Raw genomic sequence first — 20,131 nt, forward strand, 5'->3', positions numbered from 1 at the left:
GGGGCAGCAAGAAATACGAGGGTAGTGTCCGGACCCCGCTGGCCGCAAGAAGAGCGGGAAAAATAAGAGAATATATTGCTACCACCTCATCAACACGGGCGCCGTGTGCTGCGGCGATGTTTCCGTCCACTTTAGAACCGAAAGCACCGGATGTGCCCTCCTGTTCTCCCGCGTCTTGGCCGGCGGGGCGAGAGCGCCGCGGGGATATTTATGTTCGCGCGAGAGTTGACAGCTCGACGGCGCGGTGCGCGCCTTTCCGCTCGAATTCTACGAAGGCATCACATTAGAAACGGCATCCCCGGCTTGCGCAGCCAGAAACACGAGACCGCTTGTGTGTAAACATCACGCTCGCTTCTCGAGCGACCGTCCGTTTTCGTGTTTTGTTTTCACAGCTTACGGTTGCGTCGGTGCCGCGCCATCGGTAATGCGCTGAGCAGGGAAGTCATAAACCTTCGCCCGTTATTGGTCTGAGCTGACAGGTTAAACGACGACGCGGTTCGCTCTCCGCAGTCTCCGCGTCGCCGGCACGCCTGCCTTGTACGGATCTGCCTTTGAAACTGAAACAACGTGTGCTACCCGTAAGACGACCCTGAGTTTCCCACGCGGCTGCAGCAGCAACCAGCACACTCCTCCGGTCGCACAGGCCAAATGTCACTGCAGCGTGCACGTTTGCAGGCCCCTTAAGTGGTACGAGCGGCAGATGCGGCGCAGGTTGCTTTCCCCGAGAGTCATAATTCTCGCGTTTTGCGCCAAGATGCCTATTCTGTCTCACGGTCCGACCAAAACCTCCCAAGGACTCAGCCCCGAACTCCCGGTCAAATAACCTTTCCTAGCGTATTTCAAGTTCAACGGGCGCCCGGACGCGTACTCATAAAAAAAGCCTGACAACAAAGTTAACCAGAAAGAAAAGACAAACAGAAGAAGCGAGCCGGCTGTTTTGGAGTGCTCCCCTCCTCCAGAATGGCCCAGCAACTTAACACCTTCCCACTAAGAATGTTGTGCGTACACTTGCTGTCCGCACAACACTTGTCCCGCGCTACGTGGGGAAACATCTTGGGCATACAGAGCAAAAGCGTAAACAAAGCTGCTTCCATCGACGTGACCATGGGGTCTGATTTACAAATCTAGAAAATCTAGGAACTTTGCCACTGAAGCGCCACACAACTCCGCGCCTCACTGTACCGGCAGACACATTACATCGTCGCTTACAGTGGTACAGCACGATTCACCATCACAGCTCTAATGAAAGAACAACAACAAAACAAGGCCGAACCTCAATAATATCTGACACTGGTCACCGCGACGCATACGCAATACAGTGCAACACTCCGTGTAGATTCGTGCGCGCCCTGAACGAAAATATTCCGTGTGCGTTCGCAAACGGTAAATAAATTATACAGCATACAATACGACACAGCTTGGCATACACAACACCACACCAAGCAATAAACACAGCATGATCAATCACAAAGAGCAGAAGTTCATACAATACACATGTGCTGCTCAGGAATGCCTGTCCACTCCCTGTTCCAAGTCTTATCAATAGTCAACGTTCCTCCCCTCTCAGTCACTGCCTCAGCGCGTGGTCGAGCCACATGAGGCCTTTATGCTTGTCATAAACAGGCAGTGGCAGAGTCGGTTAAGGCTGCGGACATTCTGCGCACAGCGCTTGCCACCGGGATCAAATGCCTTGACTGCTCGCACGGCACAGACGAGCCGCAGCATGCAAAATACTCGCACGCGCCCTGCTTTCTGGCTGTGCTGTTCTCCTGCATCGCAGAAAACGCTAGCTGATTGTTTACTCGGCCCACATGCTTCCGCGAAAGCGCGAACAAGAATGCAGCCAAAATTTGTCTCCGGGGCTATCTTGCCCGGCTCAAAGAGCTCACTCTCCGGAGGCTCCGCCTTAGCGATCCGTCCTTTGAGCAGATGCGTAACGAGGTCCCAACACTGGTCGTGTTTCATCGCTAGCTGCGGCAACTTTAGTTTGCTGTTTTCAAAGCGTGGGACGCAACTTCCGTCGCCATCGCTCAGAGCATGCCTCGGACTCCGCTCATTTACATCTTCGCATGAATCCGTGTTTTCTGGGTCAGGATCGTCCCGTCTATCCAGCTGTTCGGCTGCTGGCTTCTCGGATGTTACTACTGATGTCGCGATCACTGTCTTTACTGTGCCGGTCTCGGCACATCCTGCTTGGCACACTGCCGCTCCGGTTGGGAAAACAAGTTCAGCGCTCGCGCCAACCAAGCATTTTACGTCTTTGCTCTCATTCGCGTCATTAGCATCGTGAGCACATTCGGCTATATCGCAAGACTCGGCCTGCACATTTCGATCAATGACGGTCACTTTTGCAGGCGCCTCCGTAGAGCATACCTCTACCTCAGAGATAGGAGACTGCCTGTCTCTCTCAACACCGGTTGTTTCCACAACCCGAGGCTCCTCGACGCGAACTTCAACTGCGCTCTCCGGATCACTGGAAATAACAGCACTTTCTGCAGGAGTCTGGCATTCCTTTTTAACGTTCTCTGCACGAACGAACTTAATGCCCCTGCTGCTGCTAACCTCACCAACTGCCTCGATCAGCGTTTGATCAGGGCAATTTACGCTAATGTGTGCCTGAATCTGCACCGGCTCCGGTAGCTCACGCGCTGCTCTCCGTGAGCGCTCTTCTTCAAACCGTATCCTTTCCTGCCTGAGCTCTTCCTCGGCTACGGCTAACTGCCGCAGCAGATCCGGATTTCCGCTTCGCTTTTCCCCTTTTTCCTTACCTCGCTCTGTCTCTGAAATTGGCGCATACCAAGCGTCGTGTGCACCGTCATATTCCGCCCACCAACAAAATGCAGCCATTCCGAGATTCTTTACATCGACCCTGCGGCTCACGCGCATATGCTGAGGCAAATGAAGGGAGAGCGGAGAAACTCACTCAGTTGTTGGCGCTGTCATGAAGCCTTGGCTTCTGAGGCCTCGACTTTCGCCGATTCTTTGCGGTCGGTGTCATCGATCCGAGCACCTCAACTTCAGTCTTCTGCCAGGTAATTGCTCCGCTGGGATCTGGTGGTCTCCTTCCAAGCTCCACCTCTTCGCTTCTTCGATCTACGGAAGCCTTCTCGAAGATGTTCCTTGTTTCCACCGAACGCCCAGTCGCTGTGGTGTTCAGCTGTAGCTGCGAGGCTGCTCACCAGGATGTCGCCGCCGTTCGAACCGTGACTGCAGGACCTCTCTTCAGGGTGTTGTCCTCCTCAGCTCGTGCCCCGTAGCGCAGATGTCCTTGTCCGCTCCGCAGAAAGCCGCCGGATCGTCCTGCTCGACTGCGCCAGTTAACTGTCTCTTTCATATATATATGGATGATGTGGTGTTCCAGATGGTCCGTGGATCCGGGGACACGTTGCAGAAAACGGACGCGACAACTTTTCGAGCGCTACGGGCACTTTATTGAACGGGTCAAAAACACATTTTCCTTTTGCGAACACAGTTCGCGACCTCCTGCCACCAGTCGTAAGTCGGCAGGCAGTCTGTCTACCCGTCTTCCCCGTTGTCCCTCTTCTCCCCAAACACCCGTCTTAAATAACATTTTCAACATCCTGGTTACTGACTTCGTGGCCAATCGGAGGAAAAGAGCCTCCTCGAGCCAATCAGAATGACAAAGCCACATTTTAAATAGCCAATGCAACATCGGCACCTCCGAGATTGGTCCTTCGCGAGCCCCGCGTGCCTCCCACCAATCGTTCGCCCTTTCCCCCTGTGGAGACGACGCACAGATACTCTCTCAAAATCAGGGGCGAGACAAAACACATTAGCAAAGACACATGAACACCCTTTCACTTTCACCAGCAATGCATACACGTGAGAGGGCACACAGGGCTTCGCCCTTTCCCCCTGTGGAGACGACGCACAGATACTCTCAAAATCAGGGGCGGGACCAAACAAATTAGCGGAGACACGTGAACGCCACTTTCACTTTCACCAGCAATGCATACACGTGAGAGGGCACACAGGGCTTCGCCCTTTCCTCTTGTGGAGACGACACACTGATTCTCAAAATCAGGGGCGAGGCAAAACAAATTAGCAAAGGCACGTGAACGCCACTTTCACTTTCACCAGCCATGCATACACGTGCAAGGGCACACGGGGCAGCAAGAAATACGAGGGTAGTGTCCGGACCCCGCTGGCCGTAAGAAGAGCGGGAAAAATAAGAGAATTTATTGCTACCACCTCATCAACACGGGCGCCGTGTGCTGCGGCGATGTTTCCGTCCACTTTAGAACCGAAAGCACCGGATGTGCCCTCCTGTTCTCCCGCGTCTTGGCCGGCTGGGCGAGAGCGCCGCGGGGATATTTATGTTCGCGCGAGAGTTGACAGCTCGACGGCGCGGTGCGCGCCTTTCCGCTCGAATTCTACGAAGGCATCACATTAGAAACGGCATCCCCGGCTTGCGCAGCCAGAAACACGAGACCGCTTGTGTGTAAACATCACGCTCGCTTCTCGAGCGACCGTCCGTTTTCGTGTTTTGTTTTCACAGCTTACGGTTGCGTCGGTGCCGCGCCATCGGTAATGCGCTGAGCAGGGAAGTCATAAACCTTCGCCCGTTATTGGTCTGAGCTGACAGGTTAAACGACGACGCGGTTCGCTCTCCGCAGTCTCCGCGTCGCCGGCACGCCTGACTTGTACGGATCTGTCTTTGAAACTGAAACAACGTGTGCTACCCGTAAGACGACCCTGGGTTTCCCACGCGGCTGCAACAGCAACCAGCACACTCCTCCGGTCGCACAGGCCAAAGGTCACTGCAGCGTGCACGTTTGCAGGCCCCTTAAGTGGTACGAGCGGCAGATGCGGCGCAGGTTGTTTTCCCCGAGAGTCATAATTCTCGCGTCTGGCGCCGAGATGCCTATTCTGTCTCACGGTCCGACCAAAACCTCCCAAGGTCTCAGCCCCGAACTCCCGGTCAAATAACCTTTCCTAGCGTATTTCAAGTTCAACGGGCGCCCGGACGCGTACTCATAAAAAAAAGCCTGACAACAAAGTTAACCAGAAAGAAAAGACAAACAGAAGAAGCGAGCCGGCTGTTTTGGAGTGCTCCCCTCCTCCACAACGGCCCAGCAACTTAAAACTTGGTCTAGACTTTTTAACGGCCCACTCTGCCCTTATCGACTGCTCCCGCAGCATTCTTCGTTCGGACCTATCTGTCTGCTTCGAACATCCTCAATCTACACCCCGCCTTCGCTCCACTGAGTTCGCTCGCCTGCCCCCAGACTTTGCTGTTTACATATCTCTGTCACCTTTCCCGGCTGTACCTGATGGTGACTATGCTGCTTGACCCATCACTGAGGTCTTTGTCGACAGCAACGTCGTTCTACCTCACTTCATCGCCCACGTTACCCAGAATAGCCACTACCGTCCTGTCCTGAACTTCAGTCTGTTGCCCCAAGTTCTCCCAGAGGGAATATCCCTTGCTATTTTCTCCCCTCTCAGACTGCACCATTAGTGCGCTAACACCTGGCCCCTCTTCAAGTGTCCTTCAAGCACCTGTATTCCCAACCACAATTACCGACCCTATTTCCGCGATGATTGCCTCCGCCTTAACATACTGAGGACCTTCACAACCTTTTATTGTCCTTCGCTGACATTTTTAACTTTGCCGCCTGTTCTTTTGTTGTGACTCACCGCATTGACACCGGCCATGCAAGATCTGTACATAGGAGGCCTTATCGTGTGTCCCTTTCTGAGCGCCAAGTCATCCAGCAGGAGGTCGACAAGATGTTGGCCAATAATATTATCGAACCTTCGAACAGTCCCTGGGCATCTGTCATGCTCGTTAGGAAGGAGGACAACAGTTGGCGCTTTTGCGTCCACTATTCTCATATGAACAATATTACAAAGAAGGATGACTACCCGCTTCCGCGTATAGAAGATGCCTTGGATTGTTTACACGGAGTGCGCTACTTCTCCTCCATCGACCTTCGTAGCGGCTACTGCCAAATATCTGTTGATGAACAAGACCATGAGAAGACAGCTTTCGTCACACCTGATGGACTTTACCAATTTAAGGTTATGTCTTTTGGACTTCGTAGCGCCCCTACCACATTTGAAAGGATGATGGACTCCTTAGTCCGCGGCTTCAAATGGACGACTTGTCTATGTTATCTTGATGACGTGATTGTCTTCTCGTCCTCATTTGAAAGCCACCTCCGTCGCCTTTCTTCCATCTTGGCACTTTTCCGCCTTGCCGGACGCCAACTGAACTCAAAGAAGGGCAGTTTTGGTTGCCGTGAGCTTAAAGTGCTTGGCCATTTAGTGAATAATGGTGAATCAGTTGATGAATAATGGCTGCGGATATCACACCGTGATATCCGCAGTTTTATAGGACTCTGCTCTTATTTTCGCCGGTTCGTCCCAAACTTCGCCGCCATTGCTCGCCCTGTCACCAATCTTCTGAAGAAAGGTGTTCGTTTCGTTTGGAGACCACAGCAGGCTAACGCATTCTGCACCTTCATCGCTGTTCTCACCATTCCTCCTGTGTTGGCCCATTTCAACCTGTCTGCCGCGACGCAACTCCGTACCGACGCCAGTGGCCACGGGATTGGTGGAATTCTTGCACAGCGACAACGCGGCCAACACTGCGTGATCGCGTACGCCAGTCGTCTCCTGTCTTCAACAGAACAGAACTATTCTATTACGGGACGGGAGTGCTTGGCTCTCCTGTGGGATATTAGAAAATTCCGACCCTACTTGTTTGGCCGATCCTTCACTGTTATTACCGAACATTACACCTTATGTTAGCTGTCTTCTATCAAGGATCCTGCTGACCGCCTCGGACGCTGGGCACTGCGCTTTACCTTTTCCTTTGTACACAAATCCGGTCTTCTCCACCACGATGCAGACTGTCTGTCCCGTTATCCCGTCGATCCCTCTTCCCCTAAAGACTATGAATTGGACCTCTGTGTCTTCTCTATATCCGCCTTTTCCCACATCGCCAATGAACAGCGCTTGGACCCAACCCTCAGTTCTCTCATCGACCGCCGCCGCACAGACAGCCGTGACTCTTCCCTCGCCCTGTTCTTCCTGCATGCAAACACACTGTACCGCCGCAACATGCGACCTGATGGCACTGTGCACTTGATGGGCGTTCCCCAGCACCTACACTCTGCAGGTCTCGAACAAATGCATGATGCCTCTACAGCTGGTCATCTTGGTCTCTCACGCACATACGACCTCGAGCGCCACCGGTTCGTCTGGCCTGGACTCTACCGCTCTGTCTAACGTTATGGAGCCGCTTGCGACCTCTGTCAATGCCGGAAAAAACCCGCTGTTCTGCCTCCTGGATACCTGCAGCCGATTGCTATCCCGACTGAGCCATTTTCTCGTGTTGGCATTGACCTCCTAGGCCTCTTCCCGGAGTCCTCGTCAGGAAACAAATGGATCGATGTGGCCACTGATTATGCCACGCGGTACGCGATCACTCGCGCCATTCCAACTAGCTGCGCCACTAACGTTGCGGACTTCCTTTTGCACGACGTCATACTTCACCATGGGGCTCCCCGTCAACTACTTACTGACCGTGGCCGCTGTTTCCTTTCCCGAGTTGTTGAAGAAATACTTCGTTCTTACTCCGTTCGGCACAGGTTCACCACGGCGTATCACCCTCAGACGAACGGCCTTACGGAACGTCTTAACCGCACACTCACCGATATGCTCGCCGTGTATGTATCCGACAGTCACCGCGGATGAGACATTAAACTGCCATTTGTCACATTCGCATATAACTCTTCGCGCCATGACACTGCTGGGTACTCTCCATTCTATATTCTTTTGCGATAAACCCCTTACTGCCTTTCGACACTTTCCTTCCCACCACTGGCCCCGTCGCAACTTATGTTCGCGATACCATCGCCCGAGCCGATGCCGCCCCGCAGATTGCTCGTCACGAGCTCTCAGTCTCCTAAGAAGCACAAAAACGCCGTAACAACGCTCACCACCGTGATGTTCGTTATCCTCCCGTGTTTCTGGTATTGGTCTGGCTCACATCCTGCCGCGTGGGGTTGTGCGAAAAACGTTTACCCCACTACACCGGTCGTTATCGTGTATTACGCCCAGTGACTGACGTAACATATGAGATTACGCCCCTCCACCCAAAGTCACCGTCCGCTACACTCACTTTCGAAATAGTGCTTGTGGCCCAGCCATACTATTCCCCCTCTACATCGCACGCCTAATACGCACCGGGGAGGTTGCCTTTTTACGAGGGGGATAGTGTTACCGAGAAACTTGTGACCGAGAAATGGTTTGTTCACAGACGACGACGATGACCGCGGAACGTGTGGACGACGAAGTTTGCTTGAAGACGACGATGCTGACACAGTGGATGCTGCACGACCCCTGAAGACTTTGCGCCGAGTGCCGTCCGTTGGAGCGCAACTTACACTAAATAGATCCCCGTAACATTATTATTAAAATTAAGCAGCGTTCATGATTGTGCGCCACCTTAGCAATCCAAGATGACTTCCTTTCTAAGGTCAGGGGTACGGACAGGTGGTAATGGTTTTTTATGTTATTGCATACAGAATCGCTTATATCTGTCACAATTCTCAGTAGACGCCTGAAGCGCGCTGTTGAGGGAAGAATGGAAGTGGGAGTCGAAGAAGAAAGTCAAAGAAGTGCTGCAGTGGAGAGCTCTGGAATAATTTCAATCCGGGTTCTCCGGTTCAGTAGCCGAATGCATTAGCCACTGGCTCACCATTCGGCGGAAGAACCAGTAGCATCAGGAGGACGCGGGTGATACAAAATAAAACTTCGTTACGTGCTCAGCATGTCACGAAGCGGCAGAATACGGGGACAAGAGAGCCTACGCCCTGGCACTAGTCGATCATACCTATCGCTTAAAAAATCAAGAACAATAAATAAAGCATGAACCTCAGAGGAGGCACAGGAGGCGGCTGTGGCTCTTGCGATTGTCACGACGAACTTCAAAATAATTTTAGTGACACGCAAACAGCGATACGAAATTTTCGAAAGGTAGAATTTATCAGCCAGCACCTGGAATTTTGAAGGCATTTGACCACTCTAAAAATGAACGTTCGATCAAAATTTTGTGGGTCCCCGCACACGCGGGTCATCCTGGAAGCGAGGTGGCGCACCAGGATTCGTCGTACGCCTCGAGGTGCGTTACTCCAAACTAAGATCGCCTCGAGAGAGACTCCACGTACAGAGGAAACAAAAACAACAGAGTGAAATATCATTATTGAAAATATCATTTGGAAGCAGTGTGATTATAAGAAGCGTCAGCACAATACAGAAATTTCATTGTACTGATTTTCAAGAATGTTACCGTTGTGTTATACTATAGTAGTAAGAACACCCGACGCTTTGCTTTGACGAGTAGTTTATTCTATTTTGAAAAAGGTTGGAACGGGTTACTTTTGCTCAACACAACTAAGTTACGAGAAACAAGATCAGATCCGAAAAAGGCAGTCCTAGCCCGCATTGACTGCGGCCGTGGCAGACCACTGAACCCAAAACACTTCTCTTCATTTGCATGACGCATTGCCATCGTCTCTAAAGTTGTACAAATGCCCAACACATTGAGTGTTCCTACACGATTGGTTTTATTCGTGCTTGTGACATGGTTCATTCTTCAAAATAAAGGTTAGGGATTTCTAGATGGTCCTACTCCAAATTTTTCATACAGATGCTCGCAAAGAAGAAGCCTGTCAATAAGGATATTATGTGTTATCCAGGATTTCTAACAAATGTATGTGTGGTCTTCACTATGAAGTATCGCACAGAAAAGAACTGCTCGAAATATTCGTTCCTTTGCTTCCTGAATGTCCCCTCCCAAAATCAAAAGTATATCACAAAGAAGTACAATATTCCCAAATTTGTGAACCTCTTGAATAGTGTGCTTTCAGGAGACAAAGTGCGGAGTCGTTTTATGTCCCTAATGAAGAATTACTACTTTTTGCCTGAATACCAGTATTACTTCTATTTTACCGCAGGAATGCTAAGTAATAGCATATGGCATAACAGTAAACATTCTCACCTTTCAGTTACCCATAATTCCATTGTTCGCACGTTAGGAAACTTGTAGAAACATGCGTGGTGGACATAGTAGGGTACAATCTTACATAATGTTCGTAGTATCTTCAATTCCTGTATCTGCATTAAATTAGCTCGATAGGCTTTAGGCCCATCAAGATGAAAGCACAGCCACATGCCGCCAGTGGGAACTGAAGCCACGACCTCCGAATTTCACAGGTTTGATTCCCACCAATCTTCGATAGTTAATCCATCCTCTCTATAATTACATAATGATTTCCATATTTCAAATGCAGCGAAAGTAATTCTCCTGTGCTTTTCTCTGTGTATGCATCTCATTACGGGCGTCACATCCTCCATTCATTTGTGTGCTCACAAATTCCACTGGTGCACACGCAAAAACAAAATAATTTTAGTACAGAATACTGGATATCACAGAATATTTCTGTGCATGACAACTTTGCCAGAACGCATATGCCCATCTGCAGCCAAAAGTTTGTTTGCCGGTTTATCTGAGATTCGTTGCTCTTATAGTCTTTAATTGCATTCAAAGAAATATTTAGAAGTTGCAATCTCCAGTCTTTTTGATGGTTTGTTGTATGTAAAATGTGGAGATCAATGATCCCCATACAAGTGTTATTATGCATGGCATATCTATCGAAGGATATATTTTTAAATTCATGTTTAATGAGTCAGAGCCGCAGTTATACAGGATTTATACAACTTCGAAGATATCGCCGGAAACGCTTGCCAAGCACCGTCAATAGTTCTTTTCAGTGGACTAAAACTGTTTTCTACACTTTACTCTGACGCCTCTTCGGCACGTTTGTTCATCGCAGACGAAAACGTGACGGTGCTGATCGGAAACCAGGCTCTGCGCCAGCAGTTCCTGGTTCTCTTCGGGTGCCACTTCATCATGCTCGATTTCTGCGGCGATCTCGCCGTGGGCCATCTCGTCAGCTCTGTCCACGGGGCAAGCACTGTTCTTATCCTGCTCAAGTTTGCCGGAATTTGCTTGCATGTTCTCATTATCACGCATGCAGGTCGGCGCAAGATGCTCACCTTAAGCATGGTCGCATTGGCTGTGGTCGTTGGTGCAGTGGCCACTGCACACGTGGTCCACACTCCTAGCACCGTTATGGCGGCTACCGTGGGGCTTTGGAAGCTGACATTCGAAGCATGCCTCAGAACCCTGTCCATCCTGCCGGCAGAGATGCATCAGATGGTGGTCCATGAAGCGGGGTTTCCTTCTGCGGTACCTGCGGTCACATGGGCAACTTCGTGACACCATTCCTCAGGCACATCCCCTCGGCGAACAGGATTGGTGTGTGGCATGCCATTTCAGCGACGCTGTTGCTCTTTGTGCTGAAGACTTTGGCGCTGCCATAAACAACGAGGTTGCAATCGGCCAAAACGATGCGTGACATGGCGGCGGAAAAGGGGCATCTTCCCCTGAGGGTTGTGCGCGGATGTGGTAGGCAGAGAGCGGGCCAGAAGTCTGAAGCTGTAAGCCAAAAAACAAGCCCTCCGGTCGATGCGAGCGGTCAAAAGCGAAGCCGAAGATACGCACTGATTACAAGTATTGTGGATCGCAGTGACTGTTGGCAGATATCTTCACCTCAGCGTTTCGCTTTATTTTAAAATACCCCTCACAGACACGTCACTAAGTACCGGGCCTTTTTATTGGGCACAATTGTAGTAATTATCTTGCTCTATAGCAGGCAATAAAAATAGACGAGTGAGTCGCTACTCTAAGGCGGATATTACCTCGTGTCGATTTCAAGCAGCAGGATTACCCATAGTATGAAAACCGAACTCTTCTACCGAGTTATCTGATCCGCTAGGGGTACATGCGCATGAATGTCCCCGTTCCGCAATATATACCAGGGCATGGACGTCAATCCCAATCAGAGCTCTGTACCATAGCCAGCTTCTGGTAACGACCCAGCAAGAATATACTTGATGCATTGTATATGCGTTTGCGTTCGAGCAAAGCTAGTCTGCCCCTTTTAACTTTACCAATGCGTTTCTCTAGGTTTTATATGTACCCTGCACTTAGACACCCAACATTAGTATTGTTCAAATAAATTCGCTAACAATAATACTCGAAGCGCCTAGGTATTTAGCCGCTTTGGCACCAACCTTTTCATTTATCACCAGCGATGCCGAGTTCCGAGACGACATCGAAATTTTTCAAGGGTTCCATACGACGATGGTGACGATGTTACCTTGCTTAGTTCCATGTCGTCGATCATGTTACCTTGCTGAGTTCCAGGTCGCCCTAGAGATTTCTCATTCGAAGGCGTAGTCAAGCAGTGTCCACTCAGCAGGCTCTTCCACGATTCGCACTGAGACAGATGCGAAGTAAAAGTATTGCAGAGCATTTACTCCTCGATACCCGCAGAACCTCTATAGTGTCGAAAAATTGAAATATTTGAAATAAAGTAGAGAGCCTGACCAATATTCTTGATCCTGCGGAAATTTGTATGCTGTGCAAGACGAAGCTTCACACCCAGAATCCTGGATGATAGCTGGGAAGACGTCAGCTAAAGCAATCAACGCGCAGCCTAGAAGTGTCGCTTTGGGATTCGAGGCACTGGTGCTTCACGCTGTCACATTCAGGCTCGCTTCGAACGGAGCTTTTGCACTGCATGCTTGACGTTGTGGTTTGGGCGACAGGGAGGTTAAACGCACACTCAAAACGCAACACCGCGACATTGAAGAGAGACGGTCAAATGCTTTACCCTTAAAACAGCGATTTTCCTATGAGCAATAAAGAGGTTGTGTAAATTTCTGGGCTACGATGGTTTGGGAGAGGTTAAGTATAATACAGATGTTTTACATGCTTCGCAGTCATCGGTGGCTAGCGAAATAAAATTGGGGTTTCATGTGAAGCCTTTAAGATCGATGCTCATTTGTCGTTATGAGTGGACTGCATCGTCAAAAGCAAACGTTTACGGAATGCCGTGGGATAAAAATTTTTGTTCCGCCGCAGTCACGTAAGCCAAATTAGAAACCGTCGCGAGCAGAGTGTGAGTGATCACACGTGCAACCAAAGGAAAATGGAGTTTCTAGAAATGTTTGCGAACACATTCTTTAGCGAGTCGAAACGTTGCCTCTGTGGCGCAATAGATTAGCATCTGGTTTTCAACTATGAAGGCAGCAGTTTGGTCCCCATTTTTACGATGCTCTTTTTTCCCTCTGCACGAAACGAACCAAGTTTGAGGATGTGCTCTCTGAGACAGTACAGTTGATGAGGAGTCATAGATAGTTCAGCGGGATTCGCTCTTAAGGTGTGAGAAAGGAAAAATAGTTAGTATTTGTTTGTAACGAAGACCTTTATGTGGCAACTACGAGCGGGAAACTATGGCATATTGATGCAAAACATTTATAGCCCAACATAAATATATGCATGAATAAATAAATAAATGCACCTATGCATAGCGTACCGAATTTGCAACGCAGGCGATCAATGAGTGAAATCTGGCAGCGGCATTTCAGTTTCTGATAAGTTCTCGTGACGATGTGGTCCGCATAGTTAGGTGCACATCCTCTTCATTATTACAGCGCAAGGACGGCACAGAAGAAGAGGAGGACACAACAGCGCTGACTGTCAACTAAATTTTATTCAAGACCAGTAGGGTTTTTATACCGCCTGGCGATCAGAAACGAAAAAAAAAAACGAAAACAAAAAACATTACACATGCATGAATAGCAACAGGAATGTGCAAGGGTACAAGAACGGAATTTGGCCGACACGTATCAGATTTCAAATTCTAGATATTTGACCTCTTTCTGGGACAATGCCACTAATGGGGCGCTTATGCAGTCGTCCTGCAATTTTATAATCATACCAGCTTCTATAATTGCATTGCCTGTCTTGTCATAGGGACTGCACTGCACTGCATTGTCATAGGGAAACACCGAGAAGCATTAACAATAGCGATTATAGAAACTTGTATGATTATAAGATTGCAGGACGATTGCATAAGCGCATCATCAGTGGCATTGTCCCAGAAAGAGGTCAAATATCTAGAATGTGAAATCTTATACGTGTCGGCCAACCTTCATCCTTGTACCCTTGAACATTCCTGTTGCTATTCTTGCATGTTTTCCTGTTTTTGTTTCGTTTTTTTTTTCCGTTTCTGATTGCCAGGCGGTATAAAAACTCTACTAGTCTCGAATAAAATTTATTTGACAGTCAGCGCTGTTGTGTCCTCCTCTTGTTCTGTGCCGTCCTTGCGCTGTAATAATGAATGTATGTAACCAACTCGCCCAAAATGTTGTATTATGGCACATCCTGTGCCGTTTGATACATGCCGGAGGCTCAGTCGCCAAATCCTGTCGGCCTGTTCAAGAAAAGCTTCCAGGGCCAGGCTTCATAGGTCATCATGGTGTCACGTCGTTACCTTCCTTCTCTTCTTCTTCTGCCTTGATATTTGTCACACACCCACGAAGGGGGATGTTCACCCAAAATCCACAATCATCGCCATGCCATAAATCTGATCAACTTCGGCTTTTTCGTTCACCGGTCGGGACAATCGTTCGGTGGTCCCGAGTTGTGTTCCGGATAAAGAAGAGGAAGCGGGCATTTGCGTAGGCAGGCGACTTTGCGCTAGGCACGCCAGCATTCATCACTTATCAGCGCCTACAGTCAAGGTCTGCTTTCTGTTTTCACCAGACACCGCCTCGTAACACTCTGTAAGTGCACTTTAAACTCACTTCCACACAAGGCCGCATTGGTGCCGGCCTTGTGGGGAAGTGAGTTTAAAGTGCACTTATAGAGTGTTATGAATAATACTTTTGAATAATAATGCTGGAGTGCGTAAGCCAAAACAAAGTATCCCATTTGCGCAAAATTAGAATCCAAAGTTTGGTCCAAAATCTGAGAGAACAGAAAAATGATTGTGCAGTATGCAGGATTTCGCACAACATAGAGGAGGAGGAGGAAGATGAGGAGGAAAGGCAGGGAGGTTAACCCGTAAAAGAAACCGGTTTGCTACCTTGCACTGGGGGAAATGAGTGAGTGGATATAAAAGTTGTGAGAGAGGGATGGGTGAAGTTAGTACAGTCACATCACAGACATGTCACATCACACCACAGCCATATCATTGAACATAACAGCAAGCTCATATTCTTTCGATTAGGCCGGTGCTTTTCATAAAGCGGAGCAGTTCCTGGGAGGCCTTCACCGCAGAAGATCGCCGTGGCCAGGGACCTAAAATCTTATATTCAGTCATTGGTAGTCCATACACTGTCTTTCCTCACTGTCACAAAATAGAAAAGGCAAACAAGCCCTCGGCAAGGTGGCAATAGAGATAACTGGAAAAAGAAAAAAACGCCAGAGAAGGAACAAGTGTAATTCATGGAAATAATCTTTATACACTTAAAGTACGACGCGAGAGCGTTGGCAGCTTCGATTTGTGGATAACCTTGTGAATCTTCATTCGCACACATACACATTGTCACTCGAACAGACGCTAACTGGTAAATTAACTTTTTTGCTCGATTATTTCAAACATACTCATTAGCGTGCAGTTTCAAGCTACCAGTTTATGCGAAAGACCACGCAACAGTGATATAAAGACCAGCTTTAGTACAGCCATACGAGCACAGCTTTCGTGGTATACAAGAACGGCGTCTGCCTCGCAATGGGAAGCTCCCCAGTTCAATTCCCATCTCGCGCTTCAGTGTCAATACGCTCTACTCAATTTGGCAACTAAGGACTGCTACTTGGGCCAGGTAAAGTATTCTGGTGAGGTGACAATAAGCTGAGCACTCAGCGCCGGGTTGTGTAATCTGCCAACCACGACCTGATAGAGACAAGATTGCCACTTTTGGCCCGCGTCGCCGATAACGCTGACGCAAATTTTTGTAGAGAGGTCTAGGCCTTTAATCGCTTTACATTAAAACGATTAGATGGAGCCAAAGCGGGGGAGGAGCGCAAGAGCGCGGAGACGGGAAAGCACAGCACAAGTCTTCACATAAAAATGTAGTGTATGCTAATCGAAGTGCAAGCGATGCAAAATGGCAAATATTAAAGTAGCGCCTGAGAAGGAATTTAGTATCTGCGGCTTGCCAAAAAAACAACAACAACAAAAAAACAAGCTGGATATCGCTTTGACGAATGAAGAAAGTTTGGGAGATAAACAGTTTAAGCGGGAAGCGCGTTTCTACTGAGCTCTGTATGAGGAGAGAATAACATTTCGAAAGTAGATGTTTTCAAGCATTTCCCCTCAATTTATTCTCCCTATGGTGTTACCTATTTATTAGGCAATTCACATCTTCAATAGACCAGTCTTCATTCCTAGGCTAATGTGCTAAACGTGAAACAATAACAGAAGCTTTTACTGGAAGATCAAATCTATTATTTTTTAACGAAAACTTCAATTATGATTTTTCAGTTATGCTTGAATTCTCGAATTGGAAGGTTGTAACCTTTCTGGGAATATTGAAGTTCATGTTTGTTTGATGTTAACGTCATAAATGACCCAATTGAGTTGTGTGTCCAGCTTTTATATTCTAGTATTATTCTAGCCGAGTAACCTAGCATGGGCGTGAAGCAAGTTGCATAAACTCATTTGTTAGCCGGACCTCCCAAACCATCTGCCTAAGTATCAAGTTATTATTTCCTGCTTTGGTCATTACAGTGTATATCTGGGCTGTTGATATTTCCCAGGAACTTGTAACTGTGAAAAAAAAATTTTGGTTATTCGTAATTGTAACGACAGATGTTCCTTATTTTTAATCGAGGTTCATCCGCCAGATGGAACAACAACTGTGTATCCTATTTACGCAACTACGGCTTCTCTAGTCTAGGCCGTCAGTAACGTGATATAGGACCCCATCCTTTGAAAAATTTCTTAACAACTGACATTCCATATGTTATATTTGTTAATATTAAGGATACCCCCTTTAAATACGTTTGAGCCACCACAATGTCTTATGTTGAGCCACAGTTGTCAATAGTCGATCCAATCCTCAGACATCCTAAAGCAGAAAGTTGGGCGAGTTCAATGTCAAATCCGCTAGCCGACTTGACATATGGGCCAGATTATTTGGCCCGTATTCTCAACTGGACCACATTCTCAATGGCAGCCGGCAGCTTACGGGGACGTCACAGGTTCCTTGCGAACCGTCGCCGACAACACGGAATGCCATCGAATGCTGAAGGCAGAGCATGGATTCTAAACTCAGTTTACACTTTTTATTTATTTAAAGATACCTTTCCAGGTGCAATGCATTGCGATCAGTAAAAAGTTTTGGGTTTCAGTGTAGATACATTTGTTCAGATGATGAGTTTCTGAAGCTTTTCACGCTACTCCTGCAATGACTAAGCCGCACGGCAGTGCCTAACTGGGGCCTTATATAATCGTGGTCGGATCGCGCGCATCATTTCGATACACCTTGTGTTGCTTGGCGGTTCGTGGACCCACCGTTGTCGGGCTGCTTCACGCATTTGTAGAGGGTATATTATTTGGCCCACTGCATATCAGCAGCGGTCAGCCGCTGGCATATTCTCAAGGTTTTTGATTTTTGTTTTTGCGCTGACACGCGCATAAGGAAAAATTGGCCACACAGAAGGAGAGGCCAATACTCCTTTTTTGGACCGATATCGATCTTCAAGACATAAATAACGGCTGTTGCTCTTTTCAGAACTTTGCAATATCAATATCATTAAGCGTGTAAGAAGTGGCATTTAACATAATTATTGTCCGTAGGCAAATAATAATCAAGTCGAGCGCTACTGGAAAAAGGAAAGGTGACCTTTTTTTAAGATATTGTTTTGTGCATATTCAATCGCAGCCGTTCGTTTGGTTGCTTCTTTCGCTTCTTTGTACTTTCGCTTCTTTGTCAGTGAGCATGCTGTTAGACTGGAAAGTTACAGCGTCTGACAGATGCATCACCTTGTGGACAAAAAATGTAGTTAGCTGTGCGCCATGCAGAAGTTCGCAGGGAAAGTTCCAGCAGTGAAGTTTGCAGAGAACGCTAAAGCTGAGACTTCCGATACGTGACCACCCAGGTCTTTTGCTTAGGTCCATACTACCCATTGGTGCCGCCTATCACCTTTTCTTAGTGGCATCCGACGTGCGAGCGACAATGGCATGGCGCCTTAATAAGAGTCTCCGCTTCTGTTAGGATGCACCGCTCCATCAAGAGCGCGCGATGCTGCCATGGAAAACAAAAAACCATGCCGACGGCGAAACAGTCTTGTTTATTTAAATTTCATTAACGAACGGGATTTGGCGCTCGCAGCGAAAAGAACGGAGCGCTATCTTGTACGGACCACAGCCGCTCTCAGTACAGATCCACACTCTGACGATGCGACATGACCCTGTCGGCTAAATCGTCAACTCGTTCCTGAAAAAAAAGGGAACTACTGAGCACAAAATGCGATCTAGAAACTGCCAATCTCGAATTCTATGCTGGCGCGGCCGCGGATTCCCACCATTTTGAAATTGTCCTCGTATTCGGCCTGTTTCTCGTCATCTACCCTTGTCTGCAGCCAGTCGACCTCCGGCTGTAGCCTGTACGTCTTGCTGGCGATTATCACCATGACCGGACGCAGTCGGTTCTGGTGAAGCTGCACGGTAGGAAAACGGCATATTGAGGCGGAGGCAGTATTCTGTGGTAAAAAATTGCACTCAAATTGCCTCTAAAATTTGAATGTTACATTTTTTTAATTTAAAGATATGGATTTGTAGGAAAACGCTTACAGATTTGTACCAATAATCTCTTGGTAAAATACCTAATACAGGGTACCTGTCAGTAACTAAGTGAGTTATATGTCAACTCAAATTTGCATTGGAATTACATTACTTTGAGAAGTATTAAGGGGCAGTTACATAGCTGAAAAATATCACAAACTCAATAGTTACAATTTTTTTCGCGACCAAATGAATCTCGTCCCACTGCGCCCCAATGAATGTAAAGACAACCCCACATCGTGAAGGCCTATTAGCGAAAGATGAAAAGAGTTGAACGGTTTGTTTGATAGTTTTGTACTATTGAACATGCAACGATATGGTACGTAGGTGCATGTTGTGCGTTGTTTCTTGAAGGAAGTGGGACAGGCTTCAGTATAACAAGGTTTTGGGTAAGTTGGTTACACCGTTGATTCATGACGGCAGCTTCCTTCTTTCGCTGCCGCTATGAATCAAAACTGGGACAATTTCGGCCGCAGCATCACAAAGGGTTAGCTTTCCGGCACAAGTAAAAACTTGGTTGTTACTTATTATCAACGCCAATTTACAATTTATTATCAATTATCAATGATGGTTGGAGTTGAATGGTGATCCCGCAACGTGGTGAATGTGATCTTGACAGTGTAATGCTGTATTATCTGAAATCATCGACGGCATACAGGTAATGTTATGCTGGGCCATGCATGAGCCTAAAACAGCATTCAAAATGAGGATGGAATGAGGCAACTATTCGTCCCAGGAGCTTCGCTGTTCACAAGAAGTTCAGCTTTTTCAAGTTCAAGTAGCTCATCGCTGGACGAACGACCCACGTCTGGGCGTTGTTGCAAAGATATTCACTTATTACGTCGTATGTAAAATTAAAGCGGATAATTGGGCTAGTTGGGTTGCCATTCAAGTAAAAGCAGCGCACAAGCAAAACACACAGACAGGAAGACGGGACAAGCGAAAAACTTACAATTTTATTCATAAAAGCGCCAGAATAAATACGAAACAATTCAACATAAGAAACACAAACAAGATAAGGTGCGTACCCCAGACATCCTTAGTCACGTTTACCGTTGAACATCAAGGAATTGCGACTGCTTTTCAGATAGCGAATGGATTATGTGCTGACGCATGTCCCCGCATAAGCTATTGCCTTCGCCTTGATATTTTGCGTGCATATTTGGCTAGAATTCTGCAACCGGAAAAGTCGGATTTCAAGGCAGGCTTGTTTGCATTCTTGGCAGTGCTACGCCTGGAAACCTGATGTGGTGTAACACACATTATAATTCTGGTCGTACAGCCGTGCATTGAGACATCGGCTGTTTTTCAACAGAGCTACCTTATCTCGTACACAATGCCCTGCTGGCATGCTAAAAATGTGTTCTGATATTTTATTTTTTATCTGAAACTCG

At 47.8% G+C, this 20,131-nt stretch overlaps 1 pseudogene; it reads right to left on the reverse strand.

The window, feature by feature from the left end:
* Positions 1-18,327: 18,327 nt before the first annotated feature.
* The window catches only part of LOC146186854 (sperm-specific sodium:proton exchanger-like), a 40,523-nt pseudogene continuing 38,719 nt past the window's right edge, over positions 18,328-20,131 (reverse strand).

This window comes from Amblyomma maculatum, chromosome 6 (genome assembly GCF_055883805.1).
Source record: "Amblyomma maculatum isolate TAMU_Amacu chromosome 6, ASM5588380v1, whole genome shotgun sequence".
Taxonomy (NCBI): Eukaryota; Metazoa; Arthropoda; class Arachnida; order Ixodida; family Ixodidae; genus Amblyomma; species Amblyomma maculatum.